At 47.1% G+C, this 17736-nt stretch overlaps 1 long non-coding RNA gene across 1 annotated transcript; it reads right to left on the reverse strand.

Annotated features, from left to right (window-relative positions):
• Positions 1-484: 484 nt before the first annotated feature.
• Positions 485-3745, reverse strand: LOC122448431. The gene is made up of 3 exons (XR_006271609.1): positions 3581-3745; positions 2159-2250; positions 485-646 (listed from the first exon to the last, which is right to left on the reverse strand). It is a non-coding gene; the product is annotated as an uncharacterized LOC122448431 (long non-coding RNA).
• Positions 3746-17736: the final 13991 nt, after the last annotated feature.

Raw genomic sequence — 17736 nt, forward strand, 5'->3', positions numbered from 1 at the left:
TAATGGGGGGAGCTCCTACTTCCCTTAGAAGCAGATGAAATTTGTGAGGGACAGGGAGTCAGAGAAAGAAGCATATTTGTTTTCGTTTCTTTTCAGAAAATGACTATTCAGATAATACAACCCACTGTGAAATTTTAAAAGACAAAAACCAGAAAAGAATTGTAAAAATGCAAGCCACTTTCAATTCCACCATCTAGTGTTAACTGTCGTTGCATGTTAGTGTATATCCCTCGGGCCTTTGTGAGTGTGTGTGTGTTTAAACAAAATTAGACTCATGCTTTATGCATAATTTCCTATCCTGCTTTCTTTAACATTCTATATAAAGCATTTCAGCACGTCCATGAGGCCGTAGGCAGCATGAGAGTGGGGTAGGAACTGTGTCTCTTAGATAAATGCTGTGCCCCCAGGGCCTAGCAATGTGTACCATGCTCAAAAAATACTGTTGAAAAAAACAATAATAACAGGTAATATTTATTAGGGGACTTCTAGGCATCACAACACATCACCTAATTGCATCCTTATGTCAAGCCTATGCAGTAGGTGCTTCTGGGAACATCTCATTACAGACAAGGAAACCGAGGCCAGGAGAGGTGATGTCCCTCTCCTGAGGTCACACATCCCTGCTATGTCTCTGCAGAAACACAACCTTGAACACACAAAATGCAAAACTCTCACTCGATACATTTTCTTGCCACATTCCACATTTAATCAGGGACTGAGGGGACATCTCTGCTTGGCTGAGACAGGACTCTCTGTTTGGAAATGTTTGGCCCACGCTTTAAGGGTCCTGAGGGTTGCACCAGGCCTGCTGCCCAGCACTGATCAGTTTCCATGTGACCAGTCTTAGCCAGCCCCATCCACTATGGCCCTGGGTCTATCCTTCCTTGGGCATATTGCCTTATCCCCGTACCTGGCTGTATATGCCCATGTGCCTGCCCACCCTTCCAGACATTGGGCTTGTTCACCGTGCACACTCACTGGGCAGAAGCTGGGGAGGCCCCACCCTTGGCCCCGGGCCTTTCTTCTCTGTTTTACGGCACACTGGCCTTTGTCCAGCTGCTAGCACTGGAGTCTGCGGGCACTTTCTCTGGCCCTGGAGTCTGCTCTCCTCTCCAACCTGCATGGCAGGTCAGAAGCACCAGGGAATTAATGTCTCCTGGGAGCAGCCCTCAACCAATTAATACAGTAATGGGCATTTAAATACTCCAGCTCCCTTGCCCTCAGGGGGCACAACTCTGAGGCGCCCTGGGCACTGGCTCCCTGAACTCCCCGGCAGGGCTCAGCCCCAGCTGGCCAGGTGGAAACTGACTTAGTAATAACCACTCGTTGGCTTCCTTCCCTCCCCTGTCTCACTTCCCCAGCCCCCATCAGCGCTTCCTGGGATCTCCTCCCACGTCAGCTCAAATCCTTGGCTCAGGGTCTGCTTCTCCTGGAACCCAAACTAAGACATCTACCCTCCTCTTCTTCCCTGTAGCACCAGCCATTCTGGCCACTCACATTCCCCAAGGTCTTGTCTCTGTCCTCTCCAATCCATTTTCCACGTGTGCATGTGTGCTAAATTGCTTGTCCTGTCCGACTCTGTGACCTCATCAGCTATAGCCTGCCAGGCTCCTCTGTCATGGGATTCTCCACGCAAAAATACTGGAGTGGGTTGCCATGCCCTTCTCCAGGGGATCTTCCTGACCCAGGAATTGAACCTGAGTCTCCTGCATTGGCAGGCAGATTCTTCACCACTAGCACCACCTGGGAAATTCATAGTTGTCCCCAAAGACACCTTCTAAAGATATGTTTTGTCCATCCCACTACTTTGCTGATTTCCCCTTGCTTCTAAGCAAAGTCCTCAGCACAACATCCCAGTCTCTCTGTGTTTCTGCTCCAGCAGTCCCTCCAGCATCCCTTTCAGGCACCACGCTCACCCTGTGCTTGGACTCAGGGCATCTGTCTCTCATGTCTTTGCCTTTGCACTGGTTGTTCCATCTGCCTGGCAGGCCCTTTCCTATTTTTGTCACTCAGAAAACTTCTGCTTATCCAGCAAGACATATCTCAGCAGTCACCTCCTCCCTGAAGCCTTCCTAGACCATCTCAGCTACCAATAATTCTCCCTTCTTTTGTGCTCCTTTATACATTATTCACCTCTTTTAACCAAGACTTGTCTTACCTTTTTATAATCATCTGCGTAAATGTCTGTCTCCCCTCGGAAGTGGGCTCAGTCCCTCCTCAGCTGTCTCTCCTTTATGTCCAGCATTGTCCCTGAAACAAATTAGGTTTCCTGTGAATACAGGTATCCCTTGCTAACCAAACTCTTGCTCCTATTTACTCAAAACTTATTAACCAAATGGATGAAAAGAGCATTCTGGTCCTTGTGATCCTGATTTATTGTCCAGCATCCTGACCCCTGAACTGTGAGTAGCATGGGTGTGGGTGGCTAGAGATACCTGTATGTGAATAAATTAATGACTTAGTGATTGAGAGAGTTCAATGTTGAGAGCATTCATCAACTCTGGGCACAGACCTGCGTGAAGTTGGTAGAGAGGAGGGAAGGAGGGAACACGGAGATGCCGAGCCAGAGCCAAGAAAGTTGTTTTGCTTTGGAATATATTATTTTTGCAGGTTGCTATAGTTACCACTGTGAAATTAAAAATTAAAACCTTGTGAAAGAGAGAGGGTTGACTGAGATGAGGCAGTTCCTTGACAGGCAGAGTTATTTATCTTTTTCCCATGTAACATCTGGTTGTGTGCTTGCAAATTTATTTTTAATTCAGAGCTCCAAAAAAGATTTCGCGGTGGTGCAAGGTGCCCGGATGAACGGCTCGGAGGGGAAGGTGAAGTGAATGGTATCCCGGGGCAACTGGTGACCCTCAGCCTGTCCCCTGGCCCTTGTTCCTGCTTCTGACACAACATCTAGGAACTGAGGGGTGGCTCGAAGGCGTTCCAGACCCCCTGCCAATCAAAAGGCAGCTGTAACCATGGTTCCCAGATGCAGAGCCAGGATGAGGGCTCATCTCTCTTGGTTCCCCGCGGTTCTCTGAGCAGGAGGACAAGCACCACTGGGGGTGAGGCAGGCTGAGTTTCTCTCTATCCTGTCTGTCTCTGAAACTCTGTGACCCCCTATGTCTCCTGAGATCTTCCCAGAACCCTTAATTTAACAGCCAGAAAGAAAACGAGAGGTTTTGTGGAGGCAATACTGGCTGGAGTTAGGACATATGAAACCTAGGTCCAACCAGCCATTGCTGACTGTGTGACCTTGGGAAACTCCTTCCCTCTCTGGTTCCCATTCTCCCAATTCATCAGGAAGGGTTTCAAGTCTGGGATCCCCTCAGATCCCCATTCCAAGACTCACTAATTAGTGAGTCTAAGGGGTTGCCAGGCATCACTGGTGCCTAGTTTTGTGCTTCTGCCTGACTATGCACTGAGGCAGCATGGAGACCCAGGGCAGCTGCCAATAGGCTCCCTTTCCTTGCCAGCCTTCTATTTGCCTTAGACCTTGACACCTCCCCTTCCCTCTGCCTGGAGCTGTCTTTCCCTGGGAGTGCACAAGGCCGCCTTCTCCACCCCACCCAGGCCTACCCTCAGATGTTACCTTCTCATCCAGACCTTCCCTCACCAGTCAATCCGAAAGAACCCGTCCACTCCCCTCTCTTCTGTGCCTCGGGATATAGCGTACTTTCTGTCTGTGTGCCGTCTGTCTTCCCTTAGAGGATGTAAACTCCAGGAGAGCAGCGACTCCATCTGTCTTGATCATGGCAGGGTCTGGCACACTGTAGGATTTAATAAATGTTTGTCAAATGAATGAATGAATGAATGAGTGAGTGAAGAAAACATTTATTGTTCCCTGCTAAACGTCAGGTTAGGTTAGGACAAGTTAGACTAGCTTAGGACTTACGGGAAATGAATGGAGCAAAAAACTCACAGGCTAGGAAAAATGAATGTCAGAGGCAACTTTGAAAGAGGAAATAAATTCCTTCAAAATGGGTGGTGTGTGTGTTGTGGGGTGTGTGTGGGTGTTTGTGTGCTTGTGGCATAAGGGGGATTCTTTTCTGTTGTGGTAAAAATGACAATACAGGATAAATTAGAGAAAATAATTGTATACATTAAATCTGTGTTTTCTATAATAGTAAAAGTAGTAATAATGACCATGCATTGAGCCCTATTATGTATAGGACATAACGCTTTAGACATATGAACTGTGATCTTTACAAAAGGCCCACTCTGAGGTCAGGGACTGTCATCCTCACTGCTGTATCCCCAGTGCCTGGCACATATTGTGTCTGCTAAGTTGCTTCAGTTGTGTCCAGCTCTTTGCAAACCTGTGGACTGTAGCCCGCCAGGCTCCTCTGTCCATGGGGATTCTCCAGGCAAGAGTACTGGAGTGGGTTGTCATGGCCTCCTCCAGGGGATCTTACCAACTCAGGGATCAAACCCATGTCTCTTACGTCTCCTGCATCAGCAGGCGGACTCTACCACTAGCGCCACCTGGGAAGTCCCTAGGACATATTAGGGGTCCAATACTTGCTTATGATATGAGTGACTTTTCATTTTGTATTCAAGGTGCCCAATCAGAAAGGATGAGTGACTCATCCAAGGACACACAGCTAGCAAGTAACAGAGCCAACATTTAAGCCAACATTATTTGGCTCTGTCCATGCTGAAAAAGGAGATCTTCTCCCTGCCTGATGCTTCTTTGAGTCACTGTATTCCACCCATTCCCCTGAAGAAATGACATTCCCACCCTCTCCCCTCACCAACCCTCTCAACTTGCCTGACAGTCTGTTTAGTCAAAGTCTGAAGGATCTTGCCCTGGAAGGAATGGAAATCAGGCCATCAAAACTGCAGCCCACCCCAGGCCTTGGTCTTTGAAGCGTCCTGGTTCCTTGTCATCCTGCACTGGGCCTGACGGGGCTGCTGTGGGAGGACCAGGGAACATTCTGTAGGCAGACAGATTCCAAACTTCCTGACAGGCCTGGACTCATTACCCAGCTGCCCCACGGGCAAGCTCTGAAAAGCATGGCTGAAGCTCCGAGCCTGCGCATTCAGCAGGGATGAATAGAATGAATAATTAAAGCACCATCAGGCACCAACAGCTTGGCCAGGGGGTTGCTATGTAGCTGGCAACACTGTGTCCCAGCCTGACTTCATTTCGGGTCAGCACAGGGGCCTGTTTGTTCTGGTGGACAGAGGGCACAGCTTGGGGAGGGCAGTTGCAGCCAGACAGAGCTGGGCTCGAATCCTGCTGCCTCTCAGACATGCTGGGTGCTCTTCAGGAAGTCTCTTCTTAGTTCCCATTTGGTGGCTTTGTTTCGTCTGTAAAATGGTCCCTATTTTGCGAGGTTGTTGAGGGGATGAAGGTAGATAATGTAAACTGTAAAGTGCCTTGTAGAGGTGAGGGTGGATTCCAGGAGAACCTGTTATTCACTTGCTTACTGTCTGCTTCTGACGTGAGATCTGACGGCAGAGACTTGGCTGGTATGTTCACCCCAGAGCGTCAGGAACTCAGCCTGCCTTCCATACATATTTGTTTAACAGTGGAATGCATGTGGGTGCAGGTGTTCATTGTGGGCCCAGTCAAATGTGCTGCTTGGAAATTCAATTTGCTGGATATTTGGGACCCTGTAATTTTCAGGCAGGATCCCCAGTCTGTTCCTCATAATTCCCAAATAGGTTTACATCAGTGGCCTGGTGGCTGGTGACAATGTGACCTGAGAGGCGGTTGCTCAGTTTTCTGAGCCCAGTTCTGAGCAGAGGCCTATGCTAGTGCTTTTGGTGAGACAGGGAGGAAGAGTATTGCCTGAAGGCAGTGTGAACCCAAGGCGAGAGTGTGGTCTGGGGTCAGCCATCTCATTTCCATCATTAGGAAGGGTGGAAACATACTCAGCCACATATAACAGAAACCCTACTATTCAGGTATAACCCAATGGGTGCTCATTGCCCTGTATGGCAAGAAGTCCATGGAAGGTCACTGGGACCAGCGTGGCTCTCACTGCGGTCGGCCATGTTCTGCCATCTTTAATGTGTAGCCCTTTGTCCTCATTTCCGGTATTTCGTGGTTCCAAGATGACTGCCACGACTCAGACATTGCCTCTTTGTTCCATGTAGGATGAAGGCGAAGTGCTAAGTTCAAAGGAAAGGACTTTCTAATTGTGGAGGAATGCTGTCTCTGGGCTTTTCCTAAAGCAATTGGCTAGATCATTGTCACATGCTACTGCTGGCCAAAAAGGAAGCTGGGAAAACTAGTTTTCTGGGTTTCTGTTTTTCTTTCTTTTTTGTTTTCTGTAGCCAGTGTGAGAGGAGCTGTTGTCTGTGTGGAAAGACGCTGGCCATGCCCATACGTGGTTTCAACAGCTCTAGAATGGTTCCTCAAACCCTGAAGTTCCCTGTGCCCATGAGCACCAATGCTGAACTTCTAGAAAGATCCTCTCCCATGAACACAGTATAGATCAAGATGTGGGTTGTGTAATTACTGCTCCACTGAGTACCAACTGTGTGGTTTCAGGCAGATTCTGTTATCTTGATGTGCCTCGTGGGAATCACGGTCCTTCCCCATGGGTTTGTTTTATCAGGGCTTAGGATTGCGCCTGCCCTATAGAGTAGACATTCAAAAAATGTGGCCCTTAAATTGTTGTTGTTATTATTATAACTATGGTTCCTAGGATAAGGCTTGGATGCCAGTGAAAACAATGAGGACCCAATGTCTGTGGGGTGGTCCCAGCTCTGCCCCCACTTGCTGTGTAACTTTGGGTAAGCTGCTGCCCCTCTCTGGGCTAGAGTCCCCTCTGTATAAACAGTGTCTGGAACCTAGGGTTGCTGCAGGCTTCCCCTGATGGGCCTCAGACACCACACGTCCGCAGCCTGTGATCGTCCCTTCCCTGAGACTGGGTCTTGTTGTGAAGAGCTGTAGGGTCCCAGGAGGGGAAATCTTGGTGAATTTGGGGGCTCTTCTAGGTTTGCTGACTCCAGGTCCCTCCCTGCCAGCTCAGTGTCTGGCGCTGGTGGAGGCCCCCCGCCTCTGGGAGGCCTGAGCTGCCCCACCCTCGGCTCCTCACCCCTTCCTCTCTCAGGCTCCTGCCACCCTTCCTTCCTTCTCCAAAACTTACTTCCTCTTGCTGACATCCCAGCCGGCTCTGACCGTCCGCCAGCCAGCTTCCCACAGTGAGAGGCCCCGCACTGGGGAGAGCGTGTTGAAGAGGCTCCCCGGGGTCCCTCTGTGACCTGGTGTTCGCTTTTTCTGACAAGGGTGCTGGGAAGCCCCTCTGCCTTCCCATGGTAATGCACACGTTTATGTAATACATACTCGTGATCTCAGCAAGTTCCCGTTCCTCTCCGGGACATTCTTACCCCATCTGTGAAGTGTGGCAGTTGAATGCAATGGGTTTTGAGAGGCAGGGAACTTTTCTGAGCCTCTGGGGTGGAGGACCTGCTGTGACACAGGTTGTGGTTGTCACCTGTCCCCTTGGCCCTGCAGACCCTTGATGTGGTGCTGAGACTATTGTGGGAAGAGGAGGCGTGGTTTCAACAGGGCTCCTATGCCACCAGCCCCCATCTCCTCAGGCAGGCAGCTTCTCTTTGATCTATTTCTTGTGTTGGCATCCACTGAAGTTTTGACTGGAAGAGCGCTCCAAAGTTAAAATTAAAAGTTTGAAAGTAAGAGCTGACTTTATAGGTTTACCATGTGCTAGGCGCTCTGCTAGATGTTTCAGACGTGTTAATTTGTGTAATCTTACAGCAATGCGGTGAAGCAGGGCCTATTTACTAGTTCTGTTGTAAAGCTAAGGATATTGAGCAAAGAGTAGTTCAGTAACTTGCCCAAGGTCACACAGTGAAGAAAGTAGGATCTGAACCCAGGCAACTTGCTCTTCACTACTTTTTCTCCCAGAATGCTACTGATGTAGCTCATCCTCTCTGCGTCCCATCTGATGTGGGAATCCCTGCTGCAACATTCTCCCAAATTCATTGCCTGTTCTCAGCTTGTACACTCGCAGGGATGGGGAACTCGTTCCTTCTCTGGGGAGCTATAGTCAACTGTACCAGTTTGAAATCTCATCCCCAAACTCATGGGCTCCTTAATAAGTCCTAAGGGCTCAAAATGGTTTCCTGGGAAACAGAGCAGCTTGCTCAGCCCCAGGGACCTGGTGTGGTCTGGACCATAGATGGAGGGATTTAGAGGGGCCAACAAGCCTCACGCGGCTTTGGGGTGATGGGAGAGGAGGCAGGGTGGACATTAGGGTTGTGGCTCAGAGCTTGTGAGCTCTGGAATATTTTCCCCTTCTCAGTCTTAACCTCATCTTCTCTGAAATGGCACTTATAATACCACTTTATTCATAGGGCTGGCATGAGGATTAAATAAGATAATCCATGTTAAGTGCCTGGCACACAGGTAGCATCAAAACAGTGTTACTACTTGGTATCATCATCAGTATCATCATCACCACATATGAAGTCTATCTTCTCATTCCAGAGTTTAGTAATGATTTGGTTAATGGCTTAATTGTACAATTAATGAGGTCAGAAATTTGATTCTTGGGTCCAAGCCCAAGAATTCTCTTTGGCATAGAGAAGAAATCGAGTCCCAGAGAAGAGTGGTCTTGCTTAAAGCTTGAGCCTAGTCAGTGGCTGGAGAGAATAGAGTTCTGCAGTGCAAAGTGAGAGGTAATTGGTCAGTCTCACCAGACACTTTTGGTAATGTGGGGTCGAAGCTCAGAAGCAGACTCCATGAGAGGCTAGAGCTGGTTCGTGAGCATATTGATTCTGGGAGGATCAGGGAATTATCTCCAGGAACATAGTATAGATGGCACGGCTAGGTGTTCAAATCTGAACACCTAGATGTGTTGTCTAAGGGTTTCTATACTGTATCTGGGGTGAGACACAGTTTGGACAAGTGTAGCCTGGACTGGGCAAAGACAGAGTTTCTGAAATATTTTTAGGGGGTGAGGGACAAAACAGTAGGGTGCCTAAGTAGTCTGGTGGAGGAAGCAAGGGCTCAGGAAGCACGGGTGGTCTTGGAACCCAGGATCTCCACAAACTTGGTGGTGAGCCATGAACCTCACTTCTATCAGAGAGATGGAGACGGGGTTATTGAAAGGATTAAGTCTGACACTGGCAGCTGAGTAGCTAGAAAAGTTGCCTACCCAGAATTTGTCTTACCCGGATTAAAAATTGGGAGATTTGAGCATCTAAATCTAGTTTGCCTCTGTCTTGCACGGTTGTCTCAAGAGGCCAAGCTGGGCATCTCCACCCCCTAGAACTGGGTGGAGGAGCATATGCTCTCTAGTTTATCCATCTGCTCCAGGCCTGCAGGTGGGTCAGAGGTCAGATGGTCCATCCTCCTGCCCCAGCAAGCCTGCCCCAAACCCTGGAAGCAGCTCCCTGCTCCCGGAAGAGAGATCCTGGGAGAGGAATGTTCCCCACCCCTGGGGGTGTTTGCTCAGGGCTGCTACAGGATGAATGTTTCCTTTCATAACGTGGCTAATCATTTTCCCCTCCAGGCAGGAGTGGAGTTTCTCCCAAGCTCCTCACAGATGTAGTGCCCTGTGGGCTCTTAATCAATGTTACATGGCAATTAATAATAGATCCTCCTGCTCCAACTCGAGTACTCCCGGCTCCCTGCTCCTTCTGACAAGCTGGCATCTTCTCAACCAGATGAGGCCGAAATCAAAGGCCTGAAATTAGAGCTGAAAACTTTTCCTTCAGTTGTGTGTGGGAAGGAATCAGGAGAGCTTGAAGCCCTGCCAGAACCAGGGCTGGGTGAGGTTTTCGTTTTAGCCTCACAATGACTCCACTGGATGATCAGCCCTCCTTTAGGGATAGGGCAATTTGTTGTAGGCCCTCACTCATTTATCCCCGTGGTTCTCACACTCCAGTGTACACTGGTGTGATTCAGGAGTCTGCAGTGGAACCCTGCAGCAAATCTGGAAAACTCAGCAGTGGCCACAGGACTGGAAAAGGTCAGTTTTCATGCCAATCCCAAAGAAAGGCAATGCCAAAGAATGTTCAAGCTACCACACAATTGCACTCATCTCACACGGTAGCAAAGTAATGCTCAAAATTCTCCAAGCCATCCTTCAACAGTATGTGAGTAGAGAATTTCCAGATGTTCAAACTGGATTTAGAAAAAGCAGAGGAACCAGAGGTCAAATTGCCAACATCTGTTGGATCATAGAAAAAGCAAGAGAGTTCCAGAAAAACATCTACTTCTGCTTTATTGGTTATGCCAAAGCCTTTGGCTGTGTGGATCACAACAAACTGTGGAAAATTCTGAAAGAGATGGGAATACCAGACCACCTTCCCTGCCTCCTAAGAAATCTGTGCACAGGTCAAGAAGCAACACTTAGAACTGGACATGGAACAACAGACTGGTTCCAAATTGGGAAAGGAGTATGTCAAGGCTGTATATTGTCACCCTGATTATTTAACTTCTTTGCAGAGTACATCATGAGAAATGCTAGGTTGGATGAAGCACAAACTGGAATCAAGATTGCCATTAAAGATAACAATAACCTCAGATATGCAGATGACACCACCCTTATGGCAGAAAGTGAAGAGAAACTAAAGGAGCCTCTTGATGAAAGTGAAAGAGGAGAGTGAAAAAGCTGGCTTAAAACTCAACATTCAAAAAACGAAGATCATGGCATCTGGTCCCATCACTTCATGGCAAGTAGATGGGGAAACAATGGAAACAGTGACAGACTTCATTTTCTTGGGCTCCAAAATCTTTGCGTATGGTGATTGTAGCCATGAAATTAAAAGATGCTTTCTCCTTGGAAGAAAAGCTATGACCAACCTAGACAGCATATTAAAAAACAGAGACATTACTTTGCCGACAAAGATCTGTCTAGTCAAAGCTACGGTTTTTCCAGTAGTCATGTATGGATGTGAGAGTTGGACCATAAAGAAAGCTGAGCGCTGAAGAATTGATGCTTTTGAACTGTGGTGTTGGAGAAGACTCTTCAGAGTCCCTTGGACTGCAAGGAGATCAAAGCTGTCAATCCTAAAGGAAATCAGTCCTGAATATTCATTGGAAGGACCGATGCTGAAGCTAAAACTCCAATACTTTGGCCACCTGATGAGAAGAACTGACTCATTGAAAAAGACCCTGATGCTGGGAAAGAGTGAAGGCAGGAGGAGAAGGGGACGACAGAGGATGAGATGGTTGGATGGCATCACCGACTCAATGGAAATGAGTTTGAGCAAGCTCTGGGAGTTGGTGATGGATAGGGAAACCTGATGTGCTGCAGTCCATGGGGTGACAAAGAGTCGGACATGAATGAACAACTGAACTGAGTAGGACCCGAGAACTAATGTTTCCAACAGTTTCCCACTCTAGTACTCTTGCCTAGAGCATTCCATGGACAGAGGAGCTTAGTGGGCTACAGTCCATAGAGTCACACAGAGTTGGACACGACTGAAGTTACTAAGCAGCAGCAATAGCATCCAGGGCAAATTACTCCATGCCAGGCATGGGGAATACAGTGATGAATAATGAACTGTAGCACCTGCCCTCTCACTGGGTGGCATCCACCTGGAGCATCATGTGGTGCATAGAGAAGCATGTTCTAGAATAAGACAGGCTTGATCAAGACCTGGCTCTGCTGGTTACTCTCTCTGATTCTGGGCAGTTTTCCTGACCTTTTGGAGCCTCAGTCTCTGCAGCTGTCTAATGGGAATAATTATATTTCCTGCCTTGGATCAGTGATGTGGGGATTCAATGAGGAAAGGAATGTAGTAATATGTGCTTAGAAATGGGAGTTACAATAATAATGTACCATTAATAACAAGGTTATTGTTATTGTTTGGGTCATTGTCTGAAGTTGTGTAACTTGCTCCTAGGGCAACTGAGATTTGTTCATTCATTCATTATTTGTTCATTAATTCTTTTGACACATATGCCTTGAACATCAAGTATGTGCCAGGTGTTAGAAACACAGAGGTGAACCCAAAAGCTAAACTTACTCTCATGAAGCACATTTTCTTGCCATAACAAATATATAAGTCAGAGAGGTGTAAGTGCTATGAGGAGAATCCCAGCAGGGCAGGGTGTAGGTTTTGTGGGTGGGAGAGACAGACAGGTGATGCTCTTTTAGGTAATCAGTGGAGGCCCCTCTAGTAAGGTGATCTAGGAGTGGAAAGCTGACCGAGGAGGTGTACCAAGGGAGGGTGTTCCAGGCACAAACGTCAGGTGACGAGCAAGATCAGGGCATGCATAGCACCTGCAAGTCTAACGGCATTGCATCCAGGGGTTCTGGACCTTTGTACTCCTTGGGCCCCCAGCAGCCTGCATCTCTCTTCTCTCCTCCTCTCTTCCCCATCAAGGGCTGACCCCCTTGGATCTGTCTTTTTCCCCCAGGGCTGCCTAGCCTGGTCACAGACACCACAGCTTTGGCGTTGGCTGATCCCTCTGTGACCTCCATTTGATACATCTGCAAAGTAGAGATGATCCTCTTACCTAAACCACAGGTGTGGTGAGGGTCAGAAGGGTTCCAGGCTGTGACAATGCTATGCAAGCTGGGCATTTAGTAGGTGCTCAACGAATGGTTGTTATCACCATTCCCTCCTCTCTGTCTTCTCTTCCAGCTCAGCTCAGTGAGACCCAAGATTCCAGGTGGAAACTCAGACCCGGAATTCTGTTAGCCAGGGAGTGTGTCTCATTTGCATAGCTTTGCATAAGGCCTGGAATGGTGTGTACCTCTTCTTGCCTTTTAGTTCCTGTGAGCTCACGTCACCATTTAAAAATAGGGTGTTGATCTTCCCCTTTTTCCACCACTCCCTTCGCCTATTGAAAAAATTTCAGGCTATTAATCAGATCTGCCAGGTTTGGAAGCTGTTTTTATTTTGGCCCAGTGCAGTAGGGTGTCACCCGTTCTAGGAAGTGCTTGATTATCTGCGTTACTGGAGGGGGGGATGACAGCAGTGATCTCACACAGTAGAGGGTCCTGGAAGCTCTGAAAAGAAAAGTCAATTTTATTCTTTCTGCTTACAAAAGTAGAACATATAGGCAAAATGGGAAAATATAGAACAGCAGGGAAAATTCCCCTAAAACATACCCATAATACTCCAACCAGGCACAATCACAGTTAACACATCAGTATATTTTTTTCCTGGTTTATTTTTGCCAATGCAATTTTTATATAATTGAGATCATACCATATACATATAAAATGTTGGAGCTGGCTTTCTCATTAACAAATATCATATTTCCCTATTCTCTTGCAAACTTTGTAAACTTCATTTTCATGTCCATGTAATATTCCATTCTTAATCATTCCTGGTTTAGGATATTTATATTTCTCTAGTTTTTTTTTTCCCCCTGCTATTGTATATGTGGCTGTGATGGCAAGTTATTAGCTTTTTCTGCTTTTATTCTGGGTTATTTTCTCAAGGGAGATTCTAGAAGTGAGATGACTGGGATAGAAAGGGGAGATAAGTTTGAGGCTATGGATAGATTTTGCTGAACGCCAACTAGGTATCTGGGTTCAAGAATGTGCTTTTGTGTTGGCATAGCTGAAACCCTCTGAAATAAGCCCTAAAGCAACCTTGGGATACCCTGTAATGTCAGTATATACGACAGTGGCCCCCTTCTACAGCTTACTGTTTTGTGGCTCCTGACACTCAACTCTCTGCTAGAGTGGAAGGTTGCTTTCTCAAAAATATCCCTCGAGAAAAATGTGTTTAAGAAAGTATCTGGGATTCAGTGAAACTTGAGCTATGTCTCCAAGGCTGTGTCTTTATGCTCTCACTAGTCCTAGTTTGCAAAAAGTGACTTGGCTTTGTGTCAGTTAGGAATGCCTTTGGCTTAAACAAATATGAATTTCTATTTTTTTACTTAAGATAGCAGTCCAGGGTATGTGCAAGTGCACAATGATGCTGTGTAGGCCTTAGGCACAATCCTTCTGTTCTGCTATCTCTGGTATAGTAGCATTTGTTTTTGCAATTCTTGCTTCACGGTCCCATGCCACAACTCCAAGTATCAAATCCTCATTCTCATTTTGAAGAAAAAGGAATGGTAATGGGTCAAAGGGACATGCCAGCCAGGTCTGTTCTTCACATCAAAAAGGCAAAAGCTTTCCTAGCAGCCCCATCTAGCAGATTTTTGCTTGCATCTCATGAGCCAGAACTAAGTCACACAGCCATCCCAGAATCAATTGCTGGTGAAGAGGAATAAGGTTATGTGTCCTTTGGAACAATCAGAATTCATTCTCAGGGTTCAGGTAGGGATCTACCCTCCTTGAGATCAGTGGATCACGAACTCTATAGGAAAAAGCAAGTTTTTCTTTTCAGGAAAAAATGGGGTGTGGGTGGTTGGGATGAATAGCAACAGGGAGGGGACATTGCCATGGGCTTTGTGGAAGACATCATGATTTCATCCCTAGGGAGGCCTCTCATTGGCTGATTCCCATTCCTCTTGCCTGGTGATTGGCTTGGGGATGAACACTTGGCCTAATTAGGATAAAGACATCCAGTCCATAATGAGGAGAAGAGGAGGCTCCTCCTCTGTGTTGTGGGGTACTCAGATGTGATACCCAGAACTGCTGTAGCCATTTCGTTGCTGTGAGAGAAGCCAAACTGAAGATGAAGCTGACAAATGCACAGGGGAGGGAAGAGCGATCCAAAGGGATCTTGGGAATTCCCTTTGGAAGGGAAAATGGTGCTGAAATCTTGATTTAATTATACCTGAGGCCCTCATTACTTCTAGACTTTCCAGTCACCAAAGCCAACATACTCCCCTTGTAGAAACAAACTCAGTTGAGGTTCTGATGCAACTCAAAGAATTGTAACCAATAGAGATGCAAACAGGAACTAAAAAAAAAAAAAAAATTGTGTGGTTAAATAAGTTTGAAGAACAAGATTATGCAAGTTTGACATCTTTTTTTTTTTGCTTGAGTTAGATTCTTTTACATATATGCTAATATGTAATATGACGCTGCACAAAAGGGAAGATCTCACATGTCATTTCCAAGATATATTGTCCCCAGAATGCTTTTACCGTCAGACACGGGTTATCCCTGGGACTTGTTGAGACTAACCTCTACGGTATAGACCTTGGCTTTCAACAAGAGATGGAAATTAACAGTTATTGTAGACAGAGTTAGGAAGAAAATTGAGAAAGGGTAAAGGTTTCGGTTCCCCAAAATTTCCCCACATGGTCTGTGAGTTTCCTCTGAGGGAGCCCAACATCAAACAGGTCAGACACAAATGTTAACTGGAATTTGGAACGAAGAAAATTCCAGGAAGCTCAGTGTAATGCAGAGTGTCGGCTCGGCAGGAGAGGTGGAGGTGGAAGTGATAGGAGTTCTAGTCCTGGATGGAGCAGCTTGTCTTTCTGGGCCGCTATGGGTGGATGCTTTCTCTCTGGACTTTAGTTGTCTCAACTGGAATGTTTGGAGCGGGCCAGTTTGCTGTGATGTTCCTCCCAGCCATCCCAGGGAGCAGTTAGGGCTGGTGTAAGATGAACCTTTGCAGACACCTTCTCAATACCAGGCCTCAGTGGTGTCCTAGAGAGACAGGGAGATGAATAAGACTTAACCCTACCCTCCAGGAAGCAATTATCTAAAGGTGCTGGTGTGTGCATGTGTGAATGTGTGTGTGTATGTGGTGCATATAATTAACAACTGGAGATGAAATAAAAGGTTTTAACCTATCCGTTCACCTCCTTCCAGCACTATTAATCCTAGAAGGCTGTGATTCTGAGGCCATATTGTGCTCTGTGGGGAAGAGAGCCCTGATAGTTCAGTGGTGTCTGCCGTGAATGGTGGGCAGGGGTATGCCTGCCTATGTGTCTAGTCCTTGTAACACAGTGTGAATGGGATAAGGAGTAGTGATCAAAGGTGCTGCGGGAGCCAGATGAGAACCTGGCCTGGGGGTAGTCGAGGCGGACCTTCTGGAGAAGAGGGCATTAAGAAACCAATGGGACTTTGTTGAGCATAGAGAAGTGGAACGAGGATTCCATGCTGTTGACTAAAGTCCTCTCTCCTGCCTTTAGTGGAGTGGGTGGAAGAGGGTGGGTTAAATGCAGAGGCACCAGGAAGAGGCCACGGATAGCCAGCCAGGTGGGGGCAGGGGCTGGACTGAGCAGTGCTGTGGAGAAGGAGGGGGAGGGGCCTGGGAATTGAGCTTATCGGGGTGTCTTGAAGTGGTTGTCCCCTTCCTTTTTCCATGAGGGTTTAGGGGGCTAAAGGAGCTGCCTGGCACTGCGGGGCCAGCTTCTTCAGATGAATCTGCTGTTGACCTTTGCCTATTCTGAGCAAACAACTCAACCCTGAAGCTGTGGGACTGAGGCTGTGAGGAGCAGACCTGAGCCTGCCTCCAGCCCAGGGCTGCCTGGAAGGCTAGGAGCCTCACTGGGGGATTGTTCTTGACTACTGGCCACCCAGCAAGATCAATGAGGTTCTCCTGGGAGAAGGGACCAGGTGGATCCCTTTACTCCTGCCTGTCTGGGGGCAGGGGGTGGGGAGAGGGATGCCCAGAGAAGGCTTGTGAGGGGCCCTAATAACAGCAACAATAACAATTATGACTCTCCTGACATCGGCCCAGCACCCCACATCTAAAGCCTGCCATTGTCTCTCCTGCCATAACCTTCATTCCTGGTGTTATAATCTCACCTGGATAGTTACTAGAAACCTCCCACTGGCCTCCCTGCTTCCACCTGGCCCTCTCCAATCTGTTCCACATAGAAGGATCCTGCTACTCTTCCAATCAAAATCCTCCAACAGGTCCTATCTTACTCACAGTTGAAGTAAAAATCCCAACACGCTCATCTGCTCCCCTACAGGTGGCTCCCACTGCCCACTTCCTCTCTCACCTTATTTCTCATCATTCTCAATTATGCACTCTGGCCATCCCAACCTTCTGGTTTTTCCACTAAATTACTATAAGCATGCATGCCCCAGGACCTTTGCACCAGCCATTCATTCTACCCGGGATGCTATTTCAGATAATTACATGATTCCCTCCATTATCTCCTTTAGACCTCTGCTCAAATGTTGACTTCTTATTAAGGCTTCCCTGACCACCCTATCTAAAATTGCATCTCCCTCTACAATTTCTGAACCTTCCCATGTTTTTATCCACAGGACATATACCATGTAACAGACTGTATGTTTTACTTATTTATTAATCTGACTCTCTCCTTAGGTGTGAGGTCCATCATTGCAGGGACCTTTGTCCTCTTGATCACTGTTGAGATCCCAGACAGAAAATACTGTCTGAAGCATTTTAGGCTCTCAATAGATAGCATCATCAACTCAATGGACATGAATTCTAGCAAAGTGCAGGAGTTAGTGGAGGACAGAGAAGTCTGGTGGGCTACAGTCCATGGGATTACAATGAGTCAGACACAGCTTAGCAACTGAACAACGACAACAACGTATTTGTTAAATGACTGAAGAAATGATAACACTGAGCACCGTGTGTCTGCCTCTGAGCTGCACTATCTTAAACAAATCTAGGAAAACTGCACTACGAATTTTTATTTTCAGTTTGGAGAATTTCTCTGAACCCATTATCCATTTTTCTTTCCTGGGCATAGTCTGCTGATAATCTCATCAAAAGGATTCTTCATCTCTGATATCATAGTTTTGTTTTTGAGCATGATTCTAGCTTGCTAGAAAAGAAAACTCCCTTTTAAAAAGTGTATTCTCCTTTTCCGGTAAGCGGCCTGAGCTGACCCTTAAAAATGGTGCGCTATTCACTCGACCCAGAAAACCCCACAAAATCATGCAAATCAAGAGGTTCAAATCTTCATGTTCA

The sequence above is a fragment of the Cervus canadensis genome, chromosome 10, assembly GCF_019320065.1.
Source record: "Cervus canadensis isolate Bull #8, Minnesota chromosome 10, ASM1932006v1, whole genome shotgun sequence".
Taxonomy (NCBI): domain Eukaryota; kingdom Metazoa; phylum Chordata; class Mammalia; order Artiodactyla; family Cervidae; genus Cervus; species Cervus canadensis.